Genomic DNA, 13,787 nt, shown 5'->3' with positions numbered 1-13,787 from the left:
CCGGTTCTAAGTTCTACCCCAAACCAAAGGGAAACACCGCATTCATACTTGAGGTCGGCCAAGCCTTTGGGAGGGCCGGTGCTTCAGGGGTCAGGAATGCGTGGGCCACGGCTTCTCTCGCGGCCCTGGAAACGGCCCCCCTCCCCCGCGGGGGGAAGCTGTTACCTGTGCTCTTCTTCACATCCCATCTCTCCTCCCTCAGCCTGAAATGTCCAACAGAACTAATAAACTCTTCAGTAAAGCACAAAAGTCTCTTTTAGCTTAGTCCTTTATGTGTTCAGCTCTTGCTGGCATAAGTAGCCGAGGCAGCGTACGTTGAAAGTTTGTGCTCTGCCGGGAGCACAGAAAGTTATCGGATGTTCCCAGATGAGTTGGCAAGAGCCTTATTAAGGAAGAAAACAGAAGTTCGCTGTATTAAGGGTACGTAACAGAAATCCTATATTGATGAAATGCATGTGTGTATTGTGTTAGTTTTCCGTCGTAGCATCTATCTTAACCCCTCTAGTCTATCAATGCATTGTAGCGACTTTCAGCTCTGCTTTACCATATGACCCTTTGTGTCCAACCAGCTATTAAATTGTTTGCATTAAGCCTCTGGCCATCATGTCAGCAGTAGGGTGGATGGTAATTCAAGACTGGACAAGTGCAGAGGCAGCACATGCCCAATTTACAATTTTATAACTCTTTTTCCTCGACTTTAACCACATTAGTACCTTCAAGATTACCCTCTTCAGCACCAGAGCTGCTGGTGGGATACATGATACTGGCCTGTGTGAGCAAAAAAATTCAGGACAATGTGGAGGCTTGGTGTGGCTCTCCAGTAGCTGTAGAATTACAGTAAAGTGCTGCCATAAAATGTATGTAGGCTATGCCATCATATTCAGCTCTTCTGTGTCCTCCCTCTCAGAAAGGCAAGGTGAAAAAACTCCCACTTAAAACTTAAAAAAAAAATCAGTTTATTTTAAAAGTAAGCTCATTTTCATCTTGACAAATTATCCTGGCATATTAAAAAGTGCCAGCATAGTACTGAGGATATGAGAAATGCCAGTATATTCAATTTGTCTAAACAAGGAAAGATCGGTGAAAAAAAAAAAATGAAAAAAACCAAGAAATGGGGCACTTCAATTTCCAAGTACATTCGTAATTACCACTCTTTATTTCCCAAACATGTAACCATTGTTGTTACTCTGTTGTGATAAATATAAATGTTATATAAAAGTCTCTAAATCACCATTGACGTTAAAAAGGCCATGGCAGGATTAATGTATATAATTCTCCAATTTGGGTCTTTCACGATAGGCTTTTTTAAATTAGATGAAAGCTTTTGAAATGAGTCGCTATATGTTGCCCGTGAACAATTTCATTCCTATTCAGACATTTAAATTACTTAACAAACATTACATGTATACCATCTTCTCAGCATTTAGAGAGAATTAATCCCAAAATTTTGTTCTTACTCAGTGTTTCGGTATGGGCTACACAAATAACTTACTGGTAAACATGAGCTGAAGGCAGGCCATTATTATTTAAACAGAAAAGAAAAAAATTGAATGTTCTATTGTAAGTCAAATTAAATCTCTCTCTCTCAGCCTTCTTGGTGTTTTTGGTGAACATACTATCATATGTTAGGTGTTCTTCGCCTGAGAAATACCCATGGCTTAAGCAGTTTTTAATTTTTGTCACAGAGGAGGATGTTAGGAGATTGTTGTTAGCTTCTGACTGTCATCAAGGTCAAGAATCAGTGCCAAGAGGCACTGAACAAACATACCGGGAAAAAAATCTCTGCTCCAAATAAGTTATTATCTGGATAACAGAGGAAGTATGGAAATCTTGCAGGTGGAAACCGAAGACAGTAATAGATGTAACCCCAAATCACAGAAGGTTATGGCAAAAGGAAAGGCATATTTAGTGTGGGTGGGAGGAGTGGAAAAAAGACTATTCTTTTGAACATGGTTTTATTTTGGAAAAACATTTTGGTTTTGTAACATTTAAATGCTTAGAAAATAATATTGTCTTTTTTTCAAAAGTTCTCTTAAGAGAATACAAAATAAATATTGCAAAATTGAAACTATCCAGCATTTGTACTGTGACATTTGCATCTTTTCTCCCATTTTAAAATTACTTCATAAAAATTATTCCCTTACGTTTTTACAGTGATTTGGAAAGTTCGGAGCATTGAAAAAGCCAAATGGCAAAAGCTAATGCTTTTCAGTTTTTCTTTAGCCGAACATTTCAAAACACATTTATTTTCTCAACCAGTTGTTTGGTTTTTTTCAGTGCTGTCCTAGGTCTTCCTCAGCTGTCCGCCTGACCCTCACCACAAAAATGATTCAGCTGGTTATGAACAGCAAGTTACAGAAATGTGGAAAACATAATGCATTATCTTAAGGAAAACTAAATGGATGTCAGTTTATCTGAAAAAATCAGGCAGTATTTGGGGTGAACATGTATCTGGTTCCTAAACAACTGATGCACCACCACTAGGGAAGTCTCGAGTTTCCATGGCAGGAGAAAAACTGTTAGAGCAGGCACTCTGGTATATAGCACAAAGTACGGCCTACAGAACATTAGCCTGGCACAAGCAGAAAGCACCACGGTCTGAGGACTACAAAAACACACGGCAAAAGCCATTGCCACCCTGGATCTTCCCCGTGCACTGCAGGGCCTTTGGAGGACGCGCTTCCCGGTGACTGGCCATTTTGCCACGACATGTCATAAAGCTGCCCCTAACCGGCAGGTAGCTGCCGTGCCAGCAGATTCCTGGCACAGAGACAGAGAGAAGTAGTCTCAAATGTGCTGCATATGCAATAATGTTTACTGCTGCACCAGGGGGATGGCCCAGGCTGTTGGACTGATGCTAGATACTGACTCTGAAGCCTCGGTATTGACTGACGTGTTTCCTTTCAGCTGGTGTTTGCTTCTTACCGAACCTAGGCTATGATTAGTAGCTACCTGAGGAATCAAACTTCTTGAATGAAAACGTGACTTGTGATTCACGTTTTGCACACCTGCTGTATGCTATAAAACGCATAGCAGCACTGCGCTGAACATACATTTAGGGATGGACATAATGGCTCGGCACCATCAGACACAGCCATGATATAGGCTCCAGATGTGCCTATTCTAGAAAATATTTCTGAGGAGATGTTTGGCTATGCACCAGGGTTTGTTCTATGGATTATTAATGTTTCAACCAAGAAAGAAACTATGCCCACTACCATTTTCAGTGAGAGGTGAGGTTTTGCTAGAGTGTAAAATCCTAGTCTAAAATGATATTACAGGAGAAGTCACTGTTGAATAGGTTTGACTGAGAAGAACATCAAGGCTGTTTATCTATGTCTAGATTTCAGGAAGCTAGGTAATGCTTGGATGATCGACACATATCCATTTCCACGCATTAAAGAAATATTCGTAGAACTTCACGACTCTTCTCAAGATCTGCAGGATGTGCATCACCAAATTACATTGCTTAAACGCCGCAGGGATCTTTTCACATGTATTAGTTACAGTGGATTTTCTGTTTAAAACATAGGCCCTATCAACTCGGTTGGGATCCCGCTGTCACGCTGAGAGTGGAGCTGATGGCTGTTATTAACCTACCTGGGATTCAGAGCTCTGTGGCTGCTGTTGCTCGGTGAAGGACTCCTGGGTTCAAAACAAAAAAAAAAGGGCTGTAATTGTCTTCCGGAATATCCCATTCCTAATAACTGTAGTAGCATTTGAGGCATGGGGTTCTTTACGTAAAACACTTCCATCAACTTCAAGTGAACCTTTTAGATAATTAGATATTTGTGTCGTTAGAGTGATTTTTTTTTTTTTTTTCATACTTCTCCTTGTTCTCCTTGGTAATAGAGGGTGTGCTGTGAAACACGTTACCATTGTCAAGTGACTGCTTGTAAGTCCTTCTGAGGAGATGTTGGTTCTCATGTCTTTAAAAATCTGTGAAAATATCCTTACAGATGACAGCAGTTAGGGATTATCCTCAGTATTTAGCAGGAGCAACCTTATTTTGCCAGAAACCTTTTTCTTGACCTTCCAGGTGTTATTGGAGGTTATAACTGCCAACAAAATTAAATTGAACTCCTCAGGGCAGGGTTCAGTTCTACTTCATTTAAAACTCTGAGCGTTGCCAAAAAGAAAACGTGTCTATTGTGGAGAATGATCCACATAGTCGCTGCAGATACTTTCTATAATGACACCTATGCTACTGCCTCTGCTTCTCCTGCACTGACTAGGAGGGAAATACAGAAGGGCTTAGATTTCTAATGAATTGTCATTACTTTTTCTCAAACATTTGCAGCAACAGGATAGAGGATGGGAGTTGTCTTGGCCAGAGAAAAGCGAGCTGTGGTCTAAAGATCAGAGTTATTACAGGTTGATCAGAGCCCATGACCTCTGTTTTATGAAGTTGTCTGATTTCTGTAGTAACTTTCACTGTAGCTTGCACACTGAGAATTTGGGCATAAAACCCAGCTTTTGCTTGTTTGCCTATGGCAATAATGCATTTGCTGTGTGTACTGTCTTTACTGTAGGGTCAGGGAATACAGTGAAGAAACCACTTAATGCTTTGATGTCTAAAGAGGAGAGCAAAATGCTTGGCTCAGTGAAGTAGATTTTCAGTTGGGTGGCTCACATGGAACATCAAAACACATTTACTACTCAAAACCTGTATTTTCTTGGCTCTTCTTTGTGGATCAGTTAAACTTTTTGGTTTACTCATTTTTTAATGCAGTCATGATGTCAGATGGGCCTCTGCCAGGGCCGCAGCCTGGTTGAAGGTGCTAAAGAAAGAGTTATCTCACAAGGATGATGATACACGCAGAAATGGCAATGCATGGTATTTCTTTCTCATGGCCTCATCCTCAGAGGGTCTGAAGAGTATCTGAGCAGCTCAGCTCAGCATCCCCATTCAGCTCCTGGGAACAAGCCTGTTTGGAATCTGTCCTTTTCAAAGGAGAACATCTGGAAAAGGCCCTACTTTAGAAGTAAGTGTCTAGTTTATCCCTACTTTAGAAGGAAGAGTCTTCTGAGAGCCTGTATTTTCCGATTCATTATTAGCTGAGCCCTGAGAACACAAAATGCTGTCAGAAACCTGTACCAAGTTTTACAGCCAGGACTCTTATATTCAGGGTGGCAAATGGGGTTCTCCTTCTCTTTAGTTTTTCCCTGGATCCTCAAGTTTCATTCCTTTCCTCTCCTCTCTCATGATCTTCTACCAGGAAGGAAAGCAGGGGTCTTCAAATGATTTATAGCCTCCTAAGGGGATGCACTATCTCTGCTTTTCTTACGCACTCCTGGTTCCCCTGAGCCAGTTCCTGATCCCGCTTGTATGGAAGGGCAGGGAAGAATTTATACAGTAAAGGGCAGTGAGTTCTCCAGGAGGCCTGAACCTCACAGTTGCTTCAAGGAAAGCAAAGGCTCGTGGACAACTCTCTCTTCCTCCCTCAATCTCACTCCCGATGGGGGTAAGCTGAAGCTGGGCAAATAGAGTTTCTCCTTCTGTACCGGGGTCCTGCCATACAGGAGTGTGGGAAGAGCAGCCAAGAGCTGTACAGATGCAAAGCATGGTGGAAAGGATTATAGTGAATAGCATGGCCAAGATGAGTGTGGCGAGTCGGCAGGGATGTGTGTACAGGTGACTGAGAGGAGAGGGGCTAGAAGAGAGACTAGAAGAAGTCAAGAACTGGTAATAGGGGGAGGTCCTTGAAAATGGGAAAAAGGCAAGTGTCACAGCCACCCTCAAGGCGAAGAAGGAAAGTCCAGGGAACTACAGGTCAGTCAGCCTAATCTCAGTCCCCAGGAAGATTATGGAACGCCCAGTGAAAGAGCCTCATGGCAGCTGAGACCTGGAGACCCGGAGCAGGAGCATGGGAAGATCCAGAGAGGTGACAGAGCTCCATGGGTGCCACAAGAGGGCACCTCTGCTCCAGCCCCAGGAGGTGGTTTAGCGGCTTTGAGAAGAGGGTAGCAGAGAAGAGCATCTCTGGGGCCCGCAGTGGGCCAGCCAGCCAGGGACCACAGTGGTATGTACCTGGCTGGGGCCAACTGGCAAGTTGATGGGCCATGAAATGAGCAGCTGCAGATATTGGGAAACCTATTGCCTTGAATGCTGCCACCTGATTAAGCCTATTACCTGAGAGGCCCCTGGGCATTTCCAGGTGTCTGAAGCCTTCACCATCTGAAGCAGCATCCTGCACAGCTGCCCTGCACCTTGCCAGCACTGGTGGCAGCTGAATGAGTGAGTCACCAGGGGCTGCCGATCTGCTGTCCTGCCTCAGGCTGCCGTATCTTGCTGTATCTTCACTAGAATAACCCCCAGATCACATCCCATGACTGCCAAAACCCCTTCAGCTGCGTCAGTCATTGCCTGTGCTCAGCTGGGGCTGGAGGTGGTTAGGGAGAAAGATCTGAGGACTTAGCACTTGCCCCAGGAGCGCCTGGGCGATGTGCCTGCTGCTGCTGGTCTCTGCCTCCAGGCAGCTGCAGAAAGTGCTACACTCCTTGAGCCCCAGCAGGGAGCAGTCCCAGCTCCTGCCCCAGGGACTGGCCCTTGTCTCTCTGCGCAGGGTAATGTGGGGAGAACGTGCCGGGAGTTTCTAACTTTGCCTTACTGATGAGGGCCCAGGTAGGGGTCGCTGTCACCCCGATGCCATTCAGTGAACTTTTGGTTCAAATGGGACTGGGAAGTTCCATGGAAAGTGCTACCTGGTAAAATGTTCTGTCAGCAGTATCAAGCAGTCCAAAGTTGGGAGGAAAGAGAGGGTCTTTAGCTCCCCACCGGGAAGGAGGCAAGGGGCAGGGACGGGGGTGTGGGAGCGCTTCAGCACTGACGCACCAAATAGTCTCAGGCGGGGAGCCTGTTGTGTGAGCCTGGCTGTAAAGGATTGGATCTAGTCTGGCAGCATGTCAGCACAGTCCTGCTGAGCAGCATGTGTGTGTGAACTGAAGTGTTCTCACCAGCAGCCTTTATCTTGCAATGACAGGAGGAAGTCCAAATAGGTCAAGAGAGAGGGGACCCAGAGCTGTCTAGTTTGTCTAAGCAATGGGGATCTGTGAATGTAGGTGAATTGGAAATCTGTACAGCAAAGGGAGCTTGCGCTTTGTTTTCTGCTTTAGGTTTTCTTACTGCAGTCCAAAATCAGGTTTTGAAAATGTATGCTTATGTTAAATATGTTGATGTATTTATGTCAATATATCTTTCATGATTATATCTGAAATGTGCTTGGACCTGCAGTATACTTTGGATTGGCTTGCAGATTTTGGATGTAGGATCAATTCCAGATCAGCTATCATGACCAAAAAGGGGTTGAATTTAGATGGTCACTGAAAGACACATGAGAAGAAAGACATTAAAGACCTCTTTCTGTTTTTGAAAACCCATATTTATAATATGCAGGGCAACAAACCATCTACTAAAACGTAATTACACTTCCATCTATTTTTCCATCATGCTTTCCCTACCTGCTATATTCCAGTTGCTATATTGGTCTCTGTCAACTTCTCAAAGGTATTTACTAATGTCCTGCACTTTAGTATCACATATAATCATAGACACTCAATAAGATTCTTTGCCTACTCATTTTCAGTTACTTAATATGACCATATTTTAATGAAAGTTGGAAGCTGAAAGATACAAATTTTCACTCACCTGGATGTCCATCCTAAATCCATTGTGCTTACAAAATTGCCATATGTATTTAGTGTTGTGCTCCATGGGCAAACCAAAGTCCCTCCCGGAGCCCTGGGAATAAAGTAAGTGGGGCCTTGGGAAAGTGGTGTGCATTGTAGGACCGGGACCTGTACTGGCTTGGCTCTTCTCAGCTTGGCTTGAGCTTGGCTTCTTCTTCAGCATGTCAGTCATGTTCTTTATTTTTTTAAATCTGGAGCTAGAAAAAAACATATATTTCTTGCTTTCAGAAAAAACAAATTCAGAAAAAAAAATATTTCTTCTTTGTAAAATTTGCATTTAAGATAAATGGAGAGCCATTTAGTACAAGAGAAAAGAAAGTTACCAAGTGTGACAAGGAGGTTATAATTGTTGGCTTTCAGCTGCTGTTAGGAGATCACAGAAAGAAGAGTTCCTCAAACAGATACCATATCTAAAGAATATGAAGTATTCCTAACAGCCTTTGAAGTCTGCAGATTCTCTGGGAAGTTTCCAGGAGTAAGCAACACGACTGCCAGTAGTTCAGCTGCCTGAAAGGTGAACATTAACACATCAAAAATTACTCTGAACTGTATCCAGGTGAAACGTGCAGAATCTAGTTTGCATTTAGGGAAACCAGTTGTTTCCCAAACTTCACAAAACCTTTTTATCCCATCAAAGCAGAAAACATAAAACAGGCCTTTTAACAAACCTGTATTATAAAAACATCTTGCGTGGTAATGAAGAGCCTTAATTACAAATGCCAAGGCAGGAGTCTATTTAATTTCTGACTTTCTATTTGCATAATTCACAAGTTCACGGAGGAATGTGCAGTTTCATTGCTGTTCTTCTGAGTCATGCCGTGCTTACTGTTTGCTCTCAGCTCACATAATATGTGTTTGCCCCTGGGAATTCATTTAGCTCTCAGAGATTTAAGTTTGAAAATATTGGCCTTTAAGTCTTTTCTCATAGGAAAGAACTTACCACGATTGTTGCATAATATACAGAAATGGTTGTGCTCAGCTAAACCATGGGTTTTAATGCTGAGGAACTGAAATGAGCTGGCTGTGATTTTTTTAAGGATAAATACATACGATCAGAAAAATCCACGTGATCAAAATTCAGTTTTGGTGCCACTTTTGAAGAAATTTCAGGGGAAGAGATCAGCAGCAGGCACCGATTTCTGCTTAAAACCAGAGAGGGAGTGTTGGAATAGCTAATAGTGTATTGGTATCTGACTGGAATGAGAGGAATCAGGCTTCTGGTTTCTGCTCATATGAAAACATAAGTGGCTGTACAAAGGCAGGATCTCCCAGATAAGACAGAGGGTAAGAAGAAGCCATGTGGGTATGGCAGTCTCTGCACGAATGAGCGTGGTGGAGCAGTAGTTTGAACATGGATCTCTGACCTAGCATATTTATGTTAAATCTCCAAGGCCATGCTGAGGGCATATGTCTTGGATAGAAAGTCCTGGGTCCTTCTTTCAGGACCAGCCTACCCAAGACTTCCCGCCACAGCGTTATTCCTATCTCCTTTATATCCAAGTTTTATTTTTTGTATGGACATTCAGACCAATGCTATCCCATTAATGTCAGTCTATCACTCTCTGACGAGAAAGAGTATGTGATGGTAGAGACACACTATGAATTCCTTCTGCAGAGAAGATGGCTAATTTCCCTTTTTTCCTTCCCCCTCTTTATCCAGATAACAAGCCCGAAGATCATCCATACCCTGGAGAACTCATTTGTTGTTTGTATCTGGGCTTATGAGAAGGTTTGCGCATGGAGGAAAGGAAACCCGCTGGGGTCTGGCTTGGTAGAAGCAAGCAGTGATTTCACCCAAAAAAATGGATGTCAGCTCCCCAGGCAAACCTACAAGCAAGCCAGGAGATCTGGGGAAGCTAATAAGTTGTGGTGCAGACTGTTGGTCTCTTTGAAGAGAGGCAGGTGACTGGGGATTTGATTCCAGGTTGCTGGGGAAGGGTTTCAGGTTTGGATTGGTTTTTCCTTCTGAGCCAGGAGAACAGGTGGTAATGAACAGATGAGCTAGGCCTGAGGTCTGAGCTGCAGGTCAAGACAGGGCTCTGGAAGGGGCCTGCTTTATGGTAGCTGCTGTGTCAAGTACAGACAGGCCACCATCTCTATAGCTTCCTGTGGGGAAAAAAGGGAAAATCAAAGCACCTGAGAAAGGAACCTTGTGAAGGATCGAATAAGGTGGCCCTAAGCTTTTTGCCTCACGGCCCATAACTTGTCACCTCTCTGAGATCTCATTGTGGGTCTGTCAAGCAACTGAGGTCCATTTGTTTCAGACCAGAAGGAAGCAGTATGCTGGAAATTGTCAGGACTGGATGTGGTAATATCAGCCCTTAAGAGCAAATCTGGTAAGGCCTTGAAGGTTCCTGCTTAAGCTCATGCTCTCTCCTTGCTGAAACCTCCAGTTTGAAACTCGCTAGTTCACAAATGAGCTGTGGGTGAGCGAGCTTGGGAGTTCACTCGTCGTTGGCACAGCTGCTTCAGCACACATAGCCCTGGCAAAAGTTTTAACTGTCCAGGTGGGCAGGGGCAGACGTCCAGGTGGGCGGGGGGAGACAACCCCTTCCACACCACAACGTTTGATGCCACACGCGGCAGACGTCCTCTCTGAACCAGATAGGGTGGGCAGCGGCTGCAGTCTGGTTGGCCTCCCTGGCCCAAGCGTTCCCTTCCACACGTAATGCACGTCGCCCGTGTGCCTGCCCGTGCCTGCCCTGGGCAGCGCTGGGCAGGAGACACGCGATGGGCTGGCCCCTTCCCTGCCTGGACCCTTTCTCTCTTCCGAGATCCTCCGTTACGTGTTTACTCCAGCGTATGCTCGGGGACTCTTAGAAACTGATTTTGTTAAACTGGCACAGACTGTGGGGTAGGTACACTCACTTCCAGCACGGACTCAACCATTTGCAGGATTACACTGAAATGTAATTTCTTTCTGCTAGGCCAAAGTTCATTATTGCGCTTTAGAAAAAGGGTAAGAACAGGTGCTCTCTGCAAACATATTTAATAAAGTACCTTGATTGCTCTGAACTGATTTATGTATGGTAATTACCTTGTAATATAATTAGAGGCTCTTATATTTACTTTCCTTAAACTTGCTGCTTTGATGTTGCACTTGGGCGTCTGTATTGCTTTGTGGGATATAGTCCAAAAGGGCCTGGATCCAGTCCAAGATTGCTAATGTGTAGACATGTTTGCAAAACAGGACTTTTAAAATCGAGCAAACATGGGAAGAAGGTTTTTTTTTCTTGGCACTGTTTAAAATTTCAGAGTTTAAAACACTGATTTAGTATAGTAATTTTTGCCAGAATTGTTCAATAATCAGTGATAGTAGCAAATATTTCCCCTTTTTCCAGTTAGGAAAAAAAACCTAAATGTTCATCTAGAAGATGTATAACCTGTGGGGGATTATATGTAAGTGGAAATTTTGGGGTTCTCTTGTCTTTAAAAAGGATGTCTTGGAAAACTTCAGCCAAACCAAACTGTTCAAGTGCACAATGGGATTTTACAGAGGAGAAGCCAGATTTCTACTTATGCAAGTTGCCTCTTCTGAAAAGTGGGGTAAATTCTACTGGTACAAGGTGCAGCTTTTTGTCCAAGGCAACTTATTTGTACTGAAGACCAAAATTGTGTTTATATCTCAGTGCAAACACAGCCTCAATTACAAGCAAACAAAATGACCCCCTTCTTGCTGATTAATCCCAGAAAGTTCCTGAAATATAAAATGAGCATTAGATGAGTTTTGTATGAGACAACTCATACCAAATAAAGAAAAAAAAAGAAAAAGAAAAAAGGACTTGTGCCCTGGAGCAAAACAGACCAAATATATGTATTTTTAAATCAACATTTTATGGGGAAAATTCTGCATACAAAATCCAATTTTCAATGACTAAATGTGTGGAATGAATTCATCCTTGAAGGTAATAGTCTGAAGGGTTGATAACTGAAAGGAAAAGTACTTTTTAGTCATTTCTGGATTCCAAATTTTTGTAGTTTTAGAGAAGAAGACAAAATATTTGGTAAGAAAAAATAATAGACATATTCTTAAATCATGCAAAAAATAGATGTTCAGGTTTTTAGATAAGGAAATCGGCCCTTAATCCATGCAATTATCCATGTAATCTTAATTATATTGTGTTGTTCATGTCTCTATTTATAGTGTTCAGGGCAACAGTGATGCTGCCTCTGATCTGGGGTACCTATTTTGGAGCCATTGCTCCAAAATGTACTATTTTCCCTATATATTGCTATTAATATTCATTATTACTTGGAATCATGTGCCTTGTACTGAAATTCCATTAAAAGTGTTTCTTAATAAAATGATGAGCTACTGAATAACCTAGAAACACCTGGACAGTGTTAGGTAATTTAAATATGCCTTTTTGCATGTCACCTGCAATATTAAAATAGTTTTCTTGTTATTGCTTTGGCATAATTAAAGTTACACTCCATCCTTTTTCTATAAAGTTCACAAAACACACCCACTGAAATCCCACAAGCTCTTTCAGCAAAAATAGGAAATTTGAGACTAAACATTCACAATTTATTTTAGGTAAAAATTAATCCAAACCGGGCAGGAGAAACCCAGAAACTGTTTTGTCAACCAATTCTACATGCCAACAAGCAAATTAGCAACATACCTATTGAAAACGTTCTTTTGCAGATCATCCTTCAGTCCCTGTGGTCAGAGCCATACTTTTGATTTTAGGGAGAAAAAGAGTTGTATGCTCTGAGAGCTGACCCTAGCCTACCCAAAAGAAAAACGGGACACTCAGAGGGACATTAAAAGGAACAACCAGAAACCAGTTGACACCAGTGGCTTCAAGTAACTTACAGAAACGGAGTAGAGTGGAAAGCCAGGAAAGAGGGCGGATGCAAGGGGGAGGTGGCCAAAGGGGAGAGATGATGGCAGATTCGGTCTATTATTTTTAGCAGCAAATAAAAGCGCAGGGGAGTGGGAACATGGTGAGAGATGCAAAGATTAATAGCAAAGAAGCAGCAATTGCCCTGGCCTGGGTCCTGGTGCCCTGTGAGGATCGGCGGGTGCTCTGCTCGATGCAGGGAACGCGGCAGTGCCTGCCAGCGCTGCACCAGATGAAGCAGATAAGGTCACTCCCACAGAGGAGAGACTTCGGAGCCTTTCTTCTTAGACGCACGGGAAAGCATGGGAAAGAGCCGGGATATGGTTCACTACTAACCAAATCAGAGAATTCCTGGAGATTTTTTTTAATGCTCCAGGCAAAAGCATGAAGTCCAGAGAACCACGCTCGGTATATGGTAAAGAACAAAATCATAAGTGTGAGACTAGTTTTCACTGATGGCAGTGAAAGTGCACGTACATGTAAAACTCCTGCCAGGCCTTGATTTGCAATAACAAGAGTTGGCTCAATTTCCAAGGGTCTTATTTAAACACTGACTAGAGACTGAAGCCAGAAACCTGGAAAATGAAATCAGATTTGTTAAATTATATTTCTCACTTCCAAGTGATGACTCAGTCGGTAAGTTTAGGTACACAGCCTTTTACTGGATGGAGGGAAAGGAATCAGAATAACATACAGAAACAAAAGCCACAAACCCAGCTCCAAATTACACACCCACTAATTAGGCCCTCACTTTTCCGAGAAGTTGCGTGAGAGGGACTACCTATGCTCCCCTCCTGTAGCCACCCAAGTCCCAAGGGATGCCTCTTGCTCTCAGGGCAGGTGCTGGGTACAGAGCCCTCACTGGCATTACAGCTGGCCCCGCAGGGCTGAGCTGTTTGACCCCATCCCACCATGCCTCTCCACTAAACGTTCCTGAGAGCCTCTCCACCAGTTCCTCAGGAGGTACCCTCAGCAGTGGTAACCCCTTAACAAGGCTGCTATTGCCAGCAGGACACGCGCAAGAGGAGAGGGGAGCCTTGCCATCCCTCTTGCCTTGTCTGCAGCTTCTAGGCTGCAAGCAGAGCATCGCTCATCATAGGCGCTTTGAACAGGTTTTCCACAACATAAATACAACATTTGTAATTATTTCAACTTTCTGACAGGTCTGTTCCTACCAGCAGCACTCCAAGTACTGTACCAGGTGACGGTAAAAGGGGCATGTTTAAGCCTGTCCATTGGTCTCTCCATTGG

This window comes from Aptenodytes patagonicus, chromosome 2, assembly GCF_965638725.1.
Source record: "Aptenodytes patagonicus chromosome 2, bAptPat1.pri.cur, whole genome shotgun sequence".
NCBI lineage: Eukaryota > Metazoa > Chordata > Aves > Sphenisciformes > Spheniscidae > Aptenodytes > Aptenodytes patagonicus.
This window is presented reverse-complemented; position numbering follows the sequence as displayed.